The sequence below is a fragment of the Heterocephalus glaber genome, unplaced genomic scaffold, assembly GCF_053883595.1.
Source record: "Heterocephalus glaber isolate CG9 unplaced genomic scaffold, H.glaber_assembly_v1.0 deba00000281, whole genome shotgun sequence".
In the NCBI taxonomy this organism is placed as follows: domain Eukaryota; kingdom Metazoa; phylum Chordata; class Mammalia; order Rodentia; family Bathyergidae; genus Heterocephalus; species Heterocephalus glaber.
Genome location: NW_028258139.1, coordinates 17769764 through 17789276, shown reverse-complemented (window position 1 = coordinate 17789276; position 19513 = coordinate 17769764).

Here is a 19513-nt window from a genome sequence, read left to right as displayed (position 1 = left end):
GTCAGGAGAAGCCTAGCAGAAAACAAGACCAAAGTTAGAGGGGACAGTACAGGGGAAAGCATGGAGTCCTTGAAGATAGAGTCCAGGATAGTTTATTTATTTAAACCCTTCATCAGAACATTACTGAACAATTGCAAGGTATTGGGCATTATAATAGGTGCAGGGAATGTAACAGTTAATAGGATTAGGTTCATGATATGAAAACTGCCTTCAGTTTCTTGAGAAATTCTAAAATAACCAGTTGGTGTATACACATCATGGAAGATTTAACAGCTTAGTCAGGTCAGACTCTGTAGAAGCAGAATGGAGGCATTACAACGGAGAGAAGGGGACCTGACCTGTCTCCATCTGGAAGGGAGATTTGGTTTTGACCCCATGAACATGGTCCAAAAGCACTCCAGGAGAAGGAGACATCCTGAGAAAGCCATGGTGGTGAGAACTGAGAAGAGCCACAGCAAGTCCACAGTGCTGCAAAGCACAGTGCATGGGACAGGGTCGAACCAGTGTTGAGCACGTAAGCAGAAACCTTGAAAGCCAGATGAAATTTCAGACTCTTGCTTCATGTTCCCCTTAGCGATCTTAGGTGTTTTGTTTTTTTTTTTTCTTGAGGAATTTGCAGTGTTAATATGTTAGGGAAGAAAGAAAGAGGGAAAGTCATCGATTTTTCCTTCAATTCTGTCCAGGGCACCAAAAAAGTGAATGTAAAATAATTACAGGCAAGGATTTTATCCTAGCTTTGCAGTTACTCAACAAACCCCATCACCTCCAATGAGCCCAGGCCCTGCAAATGGACAGAGTGGCAAGTCTTGCTCAATTCTCATTCCTTCTCTAATAACTCATTTTTTGTTATCTACAGTTTTCCCTCAGGGATCTCTGTTCTGTATTATTCTAATAAGCTGGGAACTAAAAATGCATAAAGAAAGATTATTCTATACTTCTGGCTTCTGAGCATTGGTTTTCTTATATTAAATGATTGTTATAAAAACATGAAATATGACAAAAAAAAAACATGTACATATGTGCGTGTGTGTGTGTGTGTGTGTGTGTGTAGAGTAGCCACACGAAGTGCTGGCTAAAATCATAAAATTTAGTTAGAATAAACGGAGGAAAATTTGGTCCTTTGTGTTAACGAATAGGGAAGATTTGGAAAATGAAAGACCCTCATTTTCACATTGCTATCCTCTTGCTCCTGCAAAATGTGGCTGCAAGGTCTATTCTAACTTGGGAAAAAACGTGTTTCGTTTTCACTTTTCATTTTCAGTATTTCATTTCTCAGAATCAGCCTCCACATTCATAACTGTCAAGTTCATTTGAAAAATATCACAGAATATCCGTGTCTTGTTTCACACCTAAAGTTGTTTGTGGTAACCCATTCTGCTGTTTCTTGGAACCTGGCTGTGATTCACTTTTCTGAAACTTAACCAGAAGTACTGGAAATACAAAGAAATATGGTTCAGGATCTTTTGATAACAAAGACTCATTATGATGCCATCCTGTTGTATTGTAATGACCATGGGTCAGGGAGATTCTGATCTCCCTTGGGTGAGAGGATTGTGTCTTACTGGATCAGGTGACCACTCAGATTATCATGTCCAAACCCCAATCCTATTAACCTCTACATTCTCTGCACATATTACAATGCCTGACATCTTTCAAGTACTCAATAAAATTTTGTTGAAGGCTTAAAATGAATAAATTATCTTGCACTCTGTCTTCAAGTCACTGTGCTTTCCCTTGTACTGCCCTCTCCAATGTTGCTCTTATTTTCTATCAGACTTCTCCTGCTATGATTAGTTCTATAGCCAAGGCCTCTCTTACAGAGGTGTGGATGTGATAATCCTCATAGACAGCTCTTGAATTTCTTGCACTGGGCTCAAGTTTTGACTGCTATGTACCTAACGAAGGTCTCTCAAGTGAAATAATCATATATTATTCACAAGATATTTAGAGTAAATCATTTGACAGATGACCGATCTGACTACCAAAGTGTTTATCTAGGGAATACCTCTGAAGAGTTAAGACTGGGAACTAGCAAGGCAATTTAATTCTAAGTGAGTTAAGTTTGGCATAGAGGGGAGGATAGGGGAGATGGGATAAAATGTCAGTAGCCAGGAGATGCTAAAGGAAGGGGCTAAAAATGTAGTAAATGGAGGAAATGGAGAACTCATGATAAGCATAGAAGAGGAGGAAGGGGATCTCATGGTTTAGCTAACCCCTACCACATGCCTGAGAGATGGAAATTGAGAGATGAGCCATACAGGGAAGGCCTCCATTCTCACGGAGCCTGTAAAATAAAGGACTTGCAGGACAAATGCAGAAGATAGGATTTCAGTGCCCACATATTATTTCCATCAGGTTTATAACTATCTGGGTGAGTTTAAATGACCAAGGTAGAACTCGTATCTTCTCTCTAGTTAGTTAAATTACTTATTTTTTCTCAAAATGAGGTCTAAAACACTTAATGATAAACTAGTTGACCAAGTGGAGAAAAGTAAAATGATATGATTATAAAAGTGAGTTCTCAATCATCCTGAGTGAAAATCACAATGAACATCTAACAATGAAAAAATTTTAATAAAACCCAAGGAATCAAAATTTGTAGCTTTAAAGGTGTACCATGGGAACTGACCAGATTATTCCTGATTATCCCTGTTTTTTTACTGTGCTTGCTGTTTACTCACATCTCATAATGTCCAGAGCCACATCTCAGCCTCCTAGGACAAGAGAGTTAAGAGGCAGAGTGACACATTCAATAAACATTGAATGAATGAATGGAAAATATAATGAATAAATTTGCAGGTAAAGGGTCTCAGAAATATCATCAACTTGCCAGGATTTTTCTCCAGGAAACTTACATTCTTTGACTCTTTTTAAGAATTTATACATTATAATTGGGGAGCGAGACAATGCAAACCCTTCACCTACTCACAAGACCATAGTGAGGAGTGAATGAGATTCCCAGGTGAAATACGTTTTGTGCAGTGACTGACATGTAATAGGAACTTAGAAACACATTAGTGTCATCTCTTATGTCTCTGCAGTCATGTTTCACCAGTCCATGGCACGGCACTCTCCCATGCCCCCCTGCAGCACATGAACAGAGCCTATCAGAGTTTTCAGCCCCTCAGAAATGGAAAGGGAGATGTTGTCATTAGGAGGGTTTTCTGTACAGAAAACTACAATGCGATTTTGTGCCTTGCTTAGATGTCTTCTCATTTCTATTTTTGGTGTTGGTACTGCTTTTGGTTCAATTCCTGGGTTGATACTTCAATATTGCATATTGTAAGTATCTTTGTTACTTGTATTTAGAACCTTTATGGAATGATTTTTTTCTCAGAACTGACTTCCAGATATATCTGGCCTTTAGGTTTTGAGTTTCTAATGATTCTTAGGCTATCCTGTTTTCAGTATACTAGGAAGAACAACTGATTAGATCAATCACAGCACCTAAGCACAAATGATACAATCAGCAACAATAATAGCATCAAATACAGTTTAGAAAATGACAATTTGTGGTAGGTATTAATCTATGAATTTTAAACCCATGCATTAAATCAAGGTTGAGGACCAGCCCAAAATACGTCTAGTGAATAAGCTATTCAATATAGCAACTTTACCCATTGGGATGGGGAGTTAGAAGGAGTTGGGAAGGGAAGGATAGATAGGCATAAAAGGGAAAGGTTAGAAGTGAGGCCAGAGGACACAGGAAGATCAAACAAACTCTAGGAAGCTGTTGAAGAGAAGAGGTCTGAATAGTTTCTCTAGTGTAAGAAACTGAAAGTATAAATAAGGATTAAAATGATTAAAACAAATAATTGATGATTGGAAATAAGAAAAGGTCCAAAGCTGTAGGGGTAGTGGGAGGGGAAGGGGAAAGGGAAGAAGGGAAAGGAAAAATAATGAGGAAAGAAAAAAAAGGAAATGAAATCTATGTAAATAGGGAAGGGTGGAGGGGGTGAAGGGCGCACAGGTAATGAGGAAAAAATAAGAACTAAAATACATCATGTACAGGTACAAGCACCCAATGATAAATGTAAATGTATTGCATACCTAAATTGTACCAATAAAAGAATTAAAAAAAAAAACTAATGATAATCAGGCTACAAGCTAACCAAAGGCAAATTCTGGAGTAAACGAGGTGGACAAGTCTAATAATCAACCACCTGGAAAAAATTCCCTTCATAATAGCATCCAAAAAAATGAAATATCTAAGAATCAATCTAACAAAGGAAAAAAAAGACATCTACACTGAAAACTACAGCACTTTGAAAAAAGAGATTGAAGAGGATTTAAGAAAATGGAAAGACATCCCCTACTCCTGGGTAGGAAGAACTAACATAGTGAAAATGGCCATACATCCAAAACTGCTATATAGATTCAATGCAATCCCAATTGAAATCTCAACAATATATTTCATAGAACTAGGGAAAACAAACCAAAAATTCATTTGGAACCAAAAGAAACTTAGAGTAACAAAAGCAATTCTAGGCAACAGGAACATGACAGGGAGTATCACAATGCCCAACTTGAAACTATATTACAAAGCCACTGTGATAAAAGCAGCATGGTACTGGCAAAGAAATAGGCCCAGAGACCAGTGGAATAGATTGGAAGATATAGAAACAACTCCAGACATACTCAGCTACCTCATCTTTGACAAAGGAGCCAACCATCCTCACTGGAGGAAAGAGCCTCTTTAATAAATGGTGTTGGAGGGCCAGAGATTTAGCTCAGTGGTTCCAACACCTGCCTCACAAGCACAAGGTACCAAGTTCGATCCCTGGTACCAATAAATAAATAAATAAATGGTGTTGGAAAAACTGGATTTCAACTGTCAAAGATTAAAACTAGACCCCTACCTTTCACCAACCACTAAACTAGAATTGAAGTGGATCAAATATCTAAATATTAAAACAGAAACTCTAAACAAGATGGAATATAAGTTAAGTAGAACTGTGGAAGACTCTGGCATAAGGAAAGATTTTATGAACAAATCCTCAGTAGCATGGAACTAGCACAAAGAATTAATAACTGGGATCTCATCTTGTTAAAAAGCTTCTGCCCTGCAAGAGAAATCACCAACAGAGCTAAGAGACAACCTACAATGTGGGAAAAAAAATTTCCAGCTCTTCCTCACGCAAAGGACTACTATCTAGAATATATAAAGAACTCAAAAAAAAAAAAATCAGACCCCGCAAATATAAAGACCCAACTCAAAAATGGGCATCTGAAATGAACAGACATTTCTCAGGCAAACAAGTAAAAGCAGCACATAAATATATGAAAAAATGTTCAATGTCACTGGTCATTCTAGAGATGCAGAGGGAAACATCAGTGAGAATGGCTGCTATCAAGAAATCAACCAATAACAAATGTTGGCAGGGCTGTGGGAAAAGGAATCCTTCTCCATTGTTGGTGGGAGTGCAGGCTGGTACACCCACTGTGGAAATCAATATGGAGATACCTCAAAAAACTAGAATTATAGGTCCCATTTGACCCAGCTATTCCCCTGCTGGGTATCCTAACAAAAGAATTATAAGAATCATACCACAGCAATATATGCACACCCATGTTTATAGCGCCACAGTTTAGTAATAGCTAAAACTTGGAAACGGCCAAAATGCCCCTCAACTGGAGACTGGATAAAGAAGATGTGGGGTTTTTTTGTAAAATGGGAGTCCCATTCAGCCATAAAGAATGAGAAGCTAGAGACATTTATAGCTAAATGGATGCACACTGAGGCCGTACTCTTAAGTGAAATAAATAGGACACACATGTGTAAATACCGAATAGTTTCTCTGGTGTGAACAACTAAAAGTGTAAATAAGGTTCAAATAGTATAATTGATAATGTGAAATAGGATGTAATGATCTAAAGGAATAGGGGAAGTGGGGAGGGTATTGGAAAGGAAAAAGGGAAAAGAAAAAAATATGAGAAAAGGAAACAAAGTCTCTTTGAGGGAAGGTTGGCGGGGTAGAAGGGAGGGCAGGGCAATGGGGAAAAATAATAACTAAAATATACCATGTGTAATAGTACAAGATCCCAGTGAGGAATGTACCAGTATTTTATAAATAAAATGTACCAATAAACTTAATATAAAAAAAAGAAAGTAAGTCTGACAGTATTACAATCTTCTATCCTGACCTCACCATTACACCTCTCAAACCATGAGCACCATTGTACAATCACAAAGCAGGCACAGCAAGAAGGAGCCCAGAATTTTGTTCCAAATTGCATTCCTTATCCTGTTCTACATAAACTTGGAGATGAGACCTGAGGTAGGGGACAAACATCTCAGTATTCACACAGCAGATATTTATTGAGCATCTTTAAATTAAGCAGTATATTAGCTCAAGGAAATGGAAGTAAGCAGAATACATATCTTCCTTACTGTCAAAGAATGTCATTCCTGTGGATCAGAACAAATAACAGAAGCTGTGAGGCAGGCTCTTGGAGTATCACAAGAGAGAGTATGCTGCTGTCAACTGCTTCTTTAGCACATGACTGCATTGAAGCAAGAGAAATCTTTTGTCTCCGCTCACACCAGCCTCAGCCAATAAACTCTTGCCCAGCAAATTCTATCCAACAAGAAAACTCCATGAACTCAAGACAATGGTGTCAAATCATTTTTCCTAACCAAAAATAAGGTTCCATGGGTTTTGATATTCCTAAGTGGTAACAAGATTACCTGAGTTTCAATGATTAATAAGCACATCAGTCTGGACCCTCCTCATGATCTTAATATAACACAAACATTATGAATGAGAAAAATTTATTGTATTTTTTGTTCACACATAAGCAACATAACTTTTTCATCCATCTGAAACAAAGGAAAGAAATATGGTGTGTACTCTATGGAAGGCACAAAGCAAAGTACTAGAGATGGAGAAAAAGTAAGACCCTGCCATATGTGGAGCTAAAATTCCAATACAGAGAAAGACCAAGAGCAGAAGTCTTTTTGTAGACTAGTATATATAAAGTTCACTCTGAAATGGATAGGCTTCTGGAAAAGAAACCTCTGAATTGAGTCTTGCAGAATGGCTTACAATAAAACAGGCACAAGGCTTCCCCACCAGAAGAGTAGTGTGCAGAAGAGCACAGTGTTGACGAAGTGCTCAGTGCTTCCCAGGTTATAGGAGGCCTAGCACAGAGGATGAGATGAGGAGAAGACATGTCCATCAGGGGATGTTACTGACAGCTGAGAGACACTGCCCTCCAATGTGCTAGTCAGCTTAATACTTGAGGTAGTCAACTTAAAGAGAAAATATTTATTTCAGGCCACAGTTCTGGGGATTTCAATCCGTGATTGGTTGGCTCCTGAGCTTTTTGTTCTGTGACAAGGCAGCACATCATGGTGAGGGAGCAAAACCTCCCATCTCATGACCAGGGAGCAAAGGGGAGCAAGAAGCAAGCCAGTGCTCCACAATCCCCCCTCAAAGGCAGGTCTGCAATGACTTAAAGCTATCTTCCTGGGCCCCACCTCTCAAACTTCTTCTTTTTCCTAACAGTGCCAGAATGGGACTGACCCTTTAACATATGGTCCTTTGCGGGATGTTTAAGACCGAAACTATAGCAGTCACCATCGCAATTACAGGAAAGTGATTGAAGGCTTTGTTTTATTATTATTCCCAATTTGTGTTCATGAAGAAAGCAGGGACAAAATGGTTCAGAAATTGACTGAGGTGCACAGGTCAGGATCCAGAATGATTTCCCATCTGAGGAACTCAACTTTGTCTTGAAGTAAACACTGTCAAGGATAAAGCAATGCATCATCAGGGAAAGTGTGATCTCCATTTGTCATTTGCTCGTAGGTTTTGAGAAAGGATGCACACACAGAAAAACATTTGCATTCCCCTCAGGAAACCCTTGTGCAGTGGCCTTCTGGCAAGCACATTCTCTTTCATCTGGGTTTCACCCAAAAAAGCCACTGGAACTGGCAGCAGGCAGTTCTTTGCAGATCTGACACTCCATTAGTGGGACATTAGTGTGTCTTTTCTTGGCCTCCCAGTCCTTTCACCATGCCCCGCACCACCTTTGCTGGCATCTTCCAGTTATCACAAACCTCCTCCACCCGAAAGGCATAGCACCTTTGCACATGGGGCAGGCAGACAAGGGCAGCTCACTTCCAGCACTTTGCTTCTGGCTAACAACATCCCAGTTCGAAATGAGCAAAGACACAAGCAACACAAAAATGTGTTGACTAATCTCATCTATCCACCCTGGTGTGATTTCGCATCTATTTGCTCAGAAATAGAAGATTTCTTTTTTTGTAAATGTTGGATAGCAATATATAATTTTAGAACATTTGCTACATATATGTACAATTATTTTCTTTATCATCATCTTCCTTCAGCTCATTGCTTCCCCTTCTGTTCTTATACTTTTCCTAATTGAAAGTATGGCATTAAAAGGAAAATTTACCAGCGGAAATGAACAGCTTTATCCTGACATGGGAAGTATGGGATGAAAGAGTGAGTAGGTTGTCCTAAACAGTTCTATATTGAATAATCAGTTTAGCCAAGTGATTCTTTGAGAGAAAACAATCAGACTCCTATCCAATCTGAATGGTCTGTCCCTGCTCTAAAATACCCAGTGGTCATTTCACACAAATCTCTTCATTTACTTCCTGCTGGGTATGAGGGTTTCTATTATAGAAACAGGGTCTTCCTTGCCCGTACATGTCTAGTAATCAACAGAGCTAGGAACATAGTAAAAATAGCAGCTTGTTTCTGGGCAAGATGATGCATATCTTTAATCCTAGCACTCTGGGAGACTTAGGTAGGAGGATCAAAGCTTGAACCCAGCTTAGGCACTTTAGCAACTTAGCAAGACCCTATCTCAAGATGAATAAAGAAATAAAAGTCAGAATGTAGCCCAGCGTAAAGGTACTTGGTTCAATTCCCAAGACAAAAAAAATAATAATAATAATAACAGCTACATATTTCCAATACTACCTGTTGCTGCAAACCACAAAGTGGGCCTTTAAGTCTTTAAGTAGATAGTCTAACAAATCTTCCCTATTTCCTTCCAATATGCATAGTATGATATCCTTGTGGGACAGATGAAGGAATGGGTGTGGCTTGAAAGTAGCAGAACCAGGGTTAGAGACCAGCCAGTCAGGTTCAAATGTCTACTCTCTTAGCCAGTGCTTTCTACTAAGCCCAGAAAACATGTCTATGGGGAATAAAGACAGGTGGAGAATTTTAGCCTAAAGGAAAAATATTTTGCTAGCAGAGGACTGGCTGGGAGGAGCTAAATCTGAAGAATGATTTTGGAGAAAATGGATAAACTCCAATGGAGTAAAACAGATCCAGGTGGTCTTGCCTCAAAATACAAAAGAATCTTCTAAAAGTCAGATTGTCTTATCAAAACAATTAATCATCTTGTTTTTTTTTTTTTTTTTGACCAGGGATCAAACTTAGATCCTTGTGTTTGCAAGGCAGGCAGCAAAACCACTGAGCTAAATCCCCGGCCTGTGGCAATTAATCTTAATTGCCATTTTGACTGGATTAAGAGACTCTTGGCAGAGGAGGTTGGGTCTCAGGGGTGCTGTACTCATCAGTAGAATAATCCAGTGATGTTCATAGCTAAGCATGCTGGCAGGACCCAGGTACCAGTTGGAGGAGGTAGTCACTGGGGACTTGCCTTTGGAGGGTACAATTTTCCTAGGTGTTTGTGCCCTGGGCTCCACTTCCTGGTGGGCAGCTTTCTGCCAAAACAATCTTCTGCCATGATATTCTTGCCTTAGATTTAGCCAACCATGGATGGAAACCTCTAAAACCATGAGCCATATAAACCTGTCTTCAAGATGTGTCAGATATTTGGTACCAGTGATGTAAAACTGACTAATATGCAAAAGATTCACTGAGGACTATCAGATGTCATGAGCACTTTAGCCCATTGCTGAGGGAAGCTTTATCAAATATCATCTTGCAGAGACATTTGTGCCCTGGGCAGAGGTCACAGAGAGGAACCCTAAGGTTTTGTGCAGCTCATTAAACATGCATGGAGCTTGCAGTCTCCTGGTTTTGATTGTTTCAAGGCTGCCTCAGTTATGATTTCCCTAATTCTACACCTAGAATAAACTTCCCCTCTACCTCCTACCAGAAAGTGTGCATATTCTTGTGGCCTCTAAAATACTAATTTATCAGAAAGTTTGTAAGCACCTTGAGAGTAGGGACTCTGCTGAGCACCTCTAAGGTCTAGCACTGTACCCATGGGAATCAGTTGCTTCTTAGCAAATATTTGTTAAATAAGTGAAGGAGCTATGTTTCTCCTGGCATGAGGGCTGAGTGCCAAACATACCTACAAAATTATAAATTATCTCAAATCCACTCCCTGTTAGGCATCCAGTGCTTCCAACTCCACTGCCTGCTAGTCCCTATGAGACCATCTATCAGCGTCACTATCTAAGCTCAGGGAACAGAAACTTCTTATACCAATAGCCATTGCTAACATTGATCAAGCACTTGCAGGTCTTGGGTATTTACATATTTCAACTCACTTTACCCCTGAACAACTAAATGAGCTAGCTATCACTTACCCCCATTTTACAGACAAAGAAAATGAAGTTAAGTAACTGGCCCAAAGTCATAGAGCTACTAAATGCAGTCAGAACTGTGTTTGGGATTTAGTCTATACTTTTATGTTAATAACTATGATTACCGTTGTCCAGCTATTCTGTCCAGGAAGTATCTGAGCAACTTTATGTACTTCAACATTTAATCACCGTACCAAGTATCTAAGTGTATTTACCCTTCTAAATTTACAGCTCAAAAGCTTAAAGAATTATTCAAATTATACTACCATTAAAGGATCCTGCCAGTACTCACACTTTTGCCTAATTCTCAAGCCATGGTGTTAATAGGATTGCATGTTTTGTGTGGAGAATCATGCTTATTTTCCCACTGTTTCTTTAAAGTCCATATTGCCGCAGAGTGATGAGTCTGTAGTAGAGCATTAACTTTCCACTTTGTAAACAATGCACAAGAACTGTGCATGTATCACTAGATGATCAAAGTGGTCCTTCTGTCTTAAAGAACATCATTTCTTTACCATTCCAACATAAGGTCAAAAGACCCATTCAGGTACACACACATGTATTTTAATCTGATCCTCTTGACCATTAATATTAACAAATCTTCACATATCTGTTAATTAATTCTACCTAGGACTGCTTCTAGCAAAGCCAAGTGCACAGGACTCCATAGAAAAAAATATTACTGAGTTTTCAAACGACACCTGACTCTCCTTGGAACCGAGATGGATGGACAATGGTCTCACCTTGACTGATGAGTGTTCCTGGGAGCACTTTCACTCCCCTCCTCACTTTAAAATCAAACATAAAAATCTCAGCCTTTCATCCTAACAGCATGGTTCTCTCTCAGACTCCTCAGCTGCTCTCTTGCAGTTTACCAGTGAACCTTAACTTTTCTATATTCCTTAACTATTGATAAGTTCATTTTATGACCTGTGGCACCAGCTCCTCCCACACTGTTCCTTGCATAGCAATTTGGAATATGGTACTAAACATAAGGGACATTTTTCCCACTCTGAATTTTGTCAGTACTTCAGCATATTTGGTCCTGCCTACTCTTCAAAACTCAGATGAAATATGACCACTATTTAGTACCTTCCCCAATTTCCTTTTTTCTGCTTCAAAAAATAAATCCTCACTCACTCCTGTGTTCTTGTACTATACCCATCACCCCTATAAAACAGCCCACATTTTGATACATTTGCTTCTATACTAAGATATTGAAGTCTTAGTCCATTTGGGCTTTTATAACAAATTATCATAGACTGAATGGATTCTAAAGAACATAGACATTTCTCACAGTTCTGAATGTAGAGAAGTTCAAGATCAAGGCCAGTCCAATTCAAAGGTAGGGGCCCACTTCTTTATCTACATATACCCATCTTCACACTATCACCGCACATAGAAGAAGGGGTAAAGGAACTCTCTGGGAATCTCTTTTATAAGGACACTAATTCCATTTATAAGGGCTCTACTCTCATGTTCTAGTCACCTGCTAAAAGCCAACCCCCAAACTATCACACTGGAGATTAGGATTTAACACATGAATCTTGGGAAGATACAAATACTCAGCCTGTTGCAGCTGTGATGAAATTCCATTTATTGCTTAACCTTCCTCTTATGTAAAAAGATAAGATAAACAGTTTGTGATGCTGTACTTTCTGATTACATCATTTTTGTACTTACATAATATATCACCCTATCATGTACTATAATTCAGTAATAAATATGTATGATTCAGTGTACATTACCAGTTTTATAAATAAAACATCACTACCCTAAAGTTCTTTTTAGAAGAATAGCTGTGTACCATTGTATGTTCGGTTGCACAACTATAGTATAGATCTTTAAATGTTGAATTAATAGGGTCAAAATAAAAGCACATTTGAATCTCATGATTCATGTTACACATTATCCTCTGAATTCTGCCCATTTCCTGTCCCACCAGTAGGGTGTTGTATTAATCATTGCCTAGAGTCCTAGCAACCAAGTTTTAAAACTTGTAACCTTTTCTTGTCAAATGGATAGATGACCTCTTTCTGTCCTCTACCTGACTGTGTATTTACATTTCTTTAAGGCATTTCTTCTAATGCACAGGGCTAGTTAGATTAATTTGCCTCTCTTTCTAGTCCATGAGTTCCTTAAGGGCAGAAATAACAAAATTCACTCATTTTGTAATGTAACATTTTTCAGACTACCTGCTCTATAGTAGATGCTCAGCAGTGTTTGCTGAATAAAACCAAACTTTGGCTGTAGTGAAAAGAAATATCAGGCATCTTTGGAGAACTCAGTCTCTTTGTCAAAATAGGATGTGTGTGTGTTTGCAAAGGTATAGTGCTGGGCTAAGCTAGTCCCACAGCTCCAAGCTCTGGATTTTGAGCCAAATTCCTCATGGGGAATAGGACTCTAACTAGAGTTGTTACCTTATGTCAGCTTGTTGAACACCTCAGATTGCGTCCTCAGGAAATACACACAAACTTCCTCTTTTTGTGAGAGAAGAACCCAGAAATCGACAATATGTATAGACAAGTTATCTTCAGTGTTTCAGCTTCAGAAATCAGTGATGCAAACCTTCCCCTTTGGAATGGAGCCACCCTGTAAGTGCAGGTGTGCATAAATACATAATTCTCTGCGCAAAAATACATAATTCCAATGTCACTGACACCCTCCAGCAGTCATGGTTGTTGTGGTCAAGGTTTGCAAGGGAATAGATTTAATACAGGACACACAATTTATAGGATTATCTCATAATATTCATTCAAAAAGTCAAATGTAGAGGCGTACAAGAGATCTGTCTGCATACTAGAGACACAAAGAATCCAGACAAGGGCCTGGATCCCACAGCAGTGTCCTCCATGAGTCCAGCCAGAGGCCTACAGGCCACAGCAATGTCTCTTGCAATTCTGTATCAAGGATCTGCCCTGGGAAGGCCCAAAGTCCAGTGGTGGAAGCCAGAAAGTCTGTGCCATCAAGCTGAGGCATCTGCACTGGAGCCAGGAAGCCGTCCTCCAGGCAAAGACTAGAGCTCCCCCAAGGGAAAAGCAGCCATTCCTAGGCAGTGAGGACAGCAGCTCCTCTGATGACAAGAACAGCAGACTTCGCATCAGAAAAACCAGCTACAGCAAGCTTCTCCAGGAAAATCAACAGTATGTAAATTTCCCGATTCTTCTTTTATATCATTTTGGTAACAATCCTCAGGTGGATCTTCCACACCCAGAACCACACTATCTCAGTTCAGCTAGGTGTTCCCACTCAAGCTGGCCATTAATTACTCCACCACATGGCTTAGATATTATGCATCCCTTCCTGGCAATTTACTCTAACAGCCATATGGATCTACTTCATTTCATTCACCTCAACTCTTAAAATTTGTCTCAAAATGTTCCACAACCTGGATAGTTTGCTACATGTCCTCAGCTTTTGACAGAATTATTAATTCATCAATTCATCCATTTATTATAAAATAGCTAACATTTATGGAATATTTACCATCTGCTATGCATTATGCTAAATGCCTTACATATGCCAAATTATTTAATCCTCACAAGAGTGCTACAAGGTAAATGGTATTATTAACTTCACTCTATGGTTTAAAAATAACTGTCACAAAAGAACTTGAGGTTCTTTTCCGAAACTGCAGTCAGTGTTGAGAGATAGAACCAGGACTAAACTTCAGAGCCCATATCCTTAAACATTATACCAGACAACAGATACTTCTTGGCTGCTACATTATGCAAACCACTCAGCTAGATACCACTTGTGTTTTAATGGTCCTTTGTATCTAAATTGTCTTCGTGGAATATTATCTTTCTATGACTTTATACAAAGCCTGCTTTCTGGTTACAGTTGCAATATCCTCTTGACTCTCAAGTAATTGTTTAAGTGATTTCTCTGAAAAATACTCAACAATATCACCTTCCATCTTAAAATCTTTCTGTGGCTCTGAAATCCTCCTGTCGGTGTGGTTGAAATCTGACAAACATCTCCTTCAGTCAAACAGACTTATTTTTGAAGTGGAGTCATTTCATTTCATAAAGTCTTTCCTTTCTCCAGTATGACACCATACCCCATTTTTGGCATAATTAACTCCCATTCATATTTTAAGGTTTAAAAAACATTCTACCTAAACCTGAAGGCATTCACCATGCCTCCTCTTCCACCTTCTGCATCACTGGGCTTTCTACTGCCATTTTTACCATATTGCATATAATACTCTCTCAAAGCCAGACTTTTCTCACAGAATCTGTGAGCTCTTGAGAGAGTGTGAGAAAATATCTTTCTTCCCTGTATCCAGATCTACGGTAATGCCTGGAACTCTACAGACACTTAGTAAATTGTCCCCTCCACTTCCCTTTATTGTTTAACATGTCCTATATTCCACCACATCTTCTTCCACTGCTATTTCACCTAATAATCCACCTATTACCAGGAGCATTTTTTTTCATTTTCTTATTTTTTATTTTTTGCCCCCTTTTCTCCTTTTTATTTTTTCTCTCATTATCCTGATTATTTATTCTTTCTAGTCTTTTTGTCCTCTCATTTATCCTGAATACATGCCTGATATCACCAATATTATTTGTCATCTAAAATGTACTAGAAACTGCACTAAATGCTTGTGATAGGAAAGTTCATAAGAAGAATTTTCCATCTGATTAACATCTCTGTGGTATAAACAGAAAAGACAAGTAGCCATGAATCTGCAGAGCAGCTTCAAAGTGCCAGTGATGGTGAGCAGGTGAGCATTCCTGTCCTGTGGAGTAGAGACATGGCTCTCACCAGTCCACAGAGCTGAGGCAGTGAGACTCTGATGAGGATGTAATTTCCTCAGACAAACACCAAGGGTAGCAGGGAGCCAAGCACACAGAAGAAAGGCAGGGCATGCAGAGGAGTGAGCAAGACCAATGCAGAGATGTGAGAAATAGAGCATTAGGTAAAAACATTGCTAAGAGCTGAAAATGGAAATTGAACCAGAGGCAACACACTAAAGACACTGACTTGTAGGTATAGTGACAGTTTAAAAGCTTCTAAGTGATAATAAGTCAGTCATAGTAACATTCATGAAACAGTTACTAAGTGTCAGGTACACTTTTCAATGGTTTGTGTCACCTATCTATTTTAGTGCTTCCATTAAGACTTTGAGAAGTAGACTGTCATTATGTTCAATTCCAAAATGGGAAGGGGTTATTAGGGAAATAGTGAGCTATCATTATGCAGCTATTAGAATGACCAAAGTCAAAAACATTGGTGTCACCCAGTTCTGGAAAAGGTGGAGAACAATAGAGTTTTTACTCATTGCTTGTAGAAATGCAAAATGATGTGGTCACCTTGGAAGAGATTTTAGCAGACCAGTTAGATTTTTTGCATTTTTTCTAACTGGGTCTGATTTGTTATTCATGGCAGTGAACCCTGCCATGTCAAAGAGTGAACATAAATGGCAATGGGTTTTAGTTACAGAAGCTAAGGTTACAGTTGTTACTGCTGTGGTTGATGTCCACTCCTAAGTTCATTAAACTTTCAAAGGCAGAAAGGTCAATAGAGATTTATGCCATGGACAGCAAACTCAGTAGCCATCCTTTACAAACAGCCCTTCTGTCTTGACATATGGTGAGACTAAGAGTTAAAGATGCTAATTTCATCAGCAGTGAGCTGCCTGCTTGGGTCCCCTTGTAAAATGGAAGCTGGTATTATATAAAACAAGGCGCTCACCTACGGGATGAGGATAGAAAGGAGTGAGATATGATACTGCTGTTTTGGTGTGATGGCAAATTTCTTTTAGCAATTTGCCTGGACTGAGGAGTTCCAGCAGAACTGGTAAAACACTGCTGAGTGTGTGATGCAGCAATCAGGGTTAGTATTGGTTCATTGAGTGAAGATCTACCCCCACCAATGTAGGAGAGCATCATCCAACCCATTAAGGACCCAGAACAAGGCTGAGAATGGCAGATGTGGTCTTCCTTTTTAATCTAAGACAGCTGTGCTCCTGGTTCTCAGCCCTACAGACTGGGACTGGGGTTGGACCATCAGCCTCAGGCTTTTGAACTTTGAATTTTGCAACTGGAATCCTGGTTCTCCAGAGAGTGGACAGGAGATTGTGGAACTTCTCAGCTTCCATAGTGGTGTGACCCAGTTCCTACCCATATATTTTCTCTCACAGTCACTTTGTGTCCTGGTGTCCGTCTGCCTCTCCTTCCCTAATACACTCACCACCCCATATATTAAACTATCTAGAACACTCTGGGGCATAAGTTCTAAATGCACAATCGTGTTCATCCCAGTCTTCAATCTTGGGTTTGCCTCGTTTTAGTGAAAAAAAAAAAAGTTTTTGATTAGATAATTCATGTGAAGAAATGTGGATGGCAGGAAACTAGCAAGATATTTGTTTTATAAATACAACCTCAGAATCTTAGGAGAGAGCCGGCACACTCAAATGAAGTGCATTGAGACTTTGACATTGACCTGATCCATGAGCAGTATGAGAAAGATAGGCTATAAAAAGCACAGACTTTTGAAACCAGGCTTGACTTCCCTCACCTGTTACACGTTATAGGCCTGAGCAATCATGAGCAAAGGGAGAGACCTTGGGGAATAACCCAGCTTCAGGCAGAGCTATTCTCTTCCTGCTAGGAGAACAAATGCTGGTTCTCTAAGACTCTCCTGTCTCAAATATACAAGTTACTCTATCTAAACAACCAGTGGGGTAAAAACCATCAATCTTTATATAACTTGAACATTAGTGTCACACTTTTCTGTAATGGATTCTTGGGACAAGAGTGGGAACAGGAAGATAAGTTAGGATGAGACTACAGTGTTTCATCAGGAGAAAGACATAGCTCTTACTGCAGAGAAGTCCTACACATACATGAAATTTGGGAAGGGCTTGAAATTTCTCAGTTTCTTTCAAACTCATGATGTGATGTCCTTTTACTGGGAAGAATCCCTATATAAAAAGCACAAGCAGCCTTTCATTTCTCACAGAACCTTTCAAGCATAACAGGAAATGTGTAATGGACATGTGTCCTATAAATGGTGAAATGTGATTTCTTTCTGTCATCCCAAACCAAAGCCCCGGATAAATGCATAGAAGGGGGGAACTGCATAAACACAAATGATGCATCATAGCTCCTGGTAGTCTGCAGGCTGAATATGCAGAGTACTGAAATCCTGCATGTTTTGAAATAGCAGTTTTTAATATTTACAAATACATGACGTCTTATGAAAATTCACACTGAAGTAAAATGTAAATACATGGAAAATCTTAAGAAAATTCTTTCATGGGTGGTTGCCTAAAAATATTAACAGAAAAGAGATCTTGGGAAAGTTATAAGCATATCGTGTTTATTACTGACTGACTAATTTTCAACATAGTCCTGGTTGTATTAGATTTCATCTTTGACAAAGAAACTTAAAATGAAGTGTTTATGTGTGTACTCTAAAAACTAATATAAAGGTTTAGTCTCTTGTTTTAAGCAGTTAATACAGGTTTTTCTTGGCCCTTTTCATGTGTTGAGTGAAAGAAGTATATTTGGAATACAGTGTTTGATTTAATCTTTACATATGTTAATTGTTAGTGATTAATGCTTCATTTTAAGTGACTGTTAATTGTTGGGATATTCCTACTGGCCTGTATAAGAGTTATAGTACATTTCTTATTTCTTTTAAAGATAATAGGGCAGAAAATATTTGCTTCACTTCCCTTGCTAATAACTTGTGAGTTAAAATTTGTAAATATGTACTGTTTATAGTGCAATGTAATGTAAATTACTAATTTTCCTACTGTGTTTTGAATGTAGTTATTAATAAATAATCTCCATAAAGCTATTAGTAAAGAAAAAATGATGGTATTGAAAAAGAAACATGGAAGATTTCAAGAACTGGCTGTAAATTGGATGAAGGAACATGAGAAAAAGTGAAACCAGAAATGACTCACCTTATTTACTGTGACAAGGTGACCTTTGATCATTTCACAAGAAGTTCACAAGCATTGCTAAGAATCTTTATGGAAATCAGAAGCTGATTCAAATATGTATCAAGATTTACGACACAACTTTGCTAGGTATAAATGTCTGGAATTTCATTATTTTCTCAGCAGACATTGACATGTAAACCCAAAAGTCATGTTTTTTTGTGGTATTTTTTTGGTACCGGAGATCGAACTCAGGTCCTTGCACTTGCGCAACAGGTGGCAAAACTACTGAGCTAAATCCCCAGCCCTAAAAGCCGTGTTTTGTTGCTGGCCCCTATTTGGAATTTTGCATGACAGCTAAGAAATAGATTGATCTTAAAGTGAAAGGTGCTAATGAGAAAGAAAATAGTACAGATGAACAGCCCCAGGCTAGAGGTCAGGAGGGAAAGGAAATATTCTAGGCAGAAGCATCACAAAGAAAGGAGAAATAATGGTACTAAATGTCTCTTTGCTCCTGTTTCAAATAAAGGGGATGGGGAAGAAAAGGCAGAAGATCACTGTTATGGAAGGAGATGCCCATTTTACATCTTAGTGATCTAGAAATAACTCATATATGACCACGACGCCAAAACAAATAAGTCTCTTATGTATTACAAACATACACTAAAAGGAAGTAATAAAATAAAAACATTTTATTAATCTTTAATCCTAAGTACCCGAGTTTAAGGTGTAGTGGGGAGAAGGAAACTAAATAACAAATGAAAAATGCAGATTGCTAGCTTCAGCAATTGAAGGAAAAGTGAGAAAGTGGGCTTCCTTCATGATATCTATAGTGCTGTGTTAGTCAGTGGTGGGACAAAATACCTAGGTACACAACTGAAAGGAAGAGAGGTTTGTTTGGCTCACAGTTTCAAAGGTTTCAGTCCATGGTTGGGTGTTACCATGGCAGGAGCTTCATGGCAGAAGAGTTTCACATAGGAAAGTTTCTCCCTTCATAGCAGCTGGGAAACAGAGAGCAGAAGAAAAAACAAAGAAGAAAAGGAAAGGGATAAGATCTGGCCCCAAATCTCACT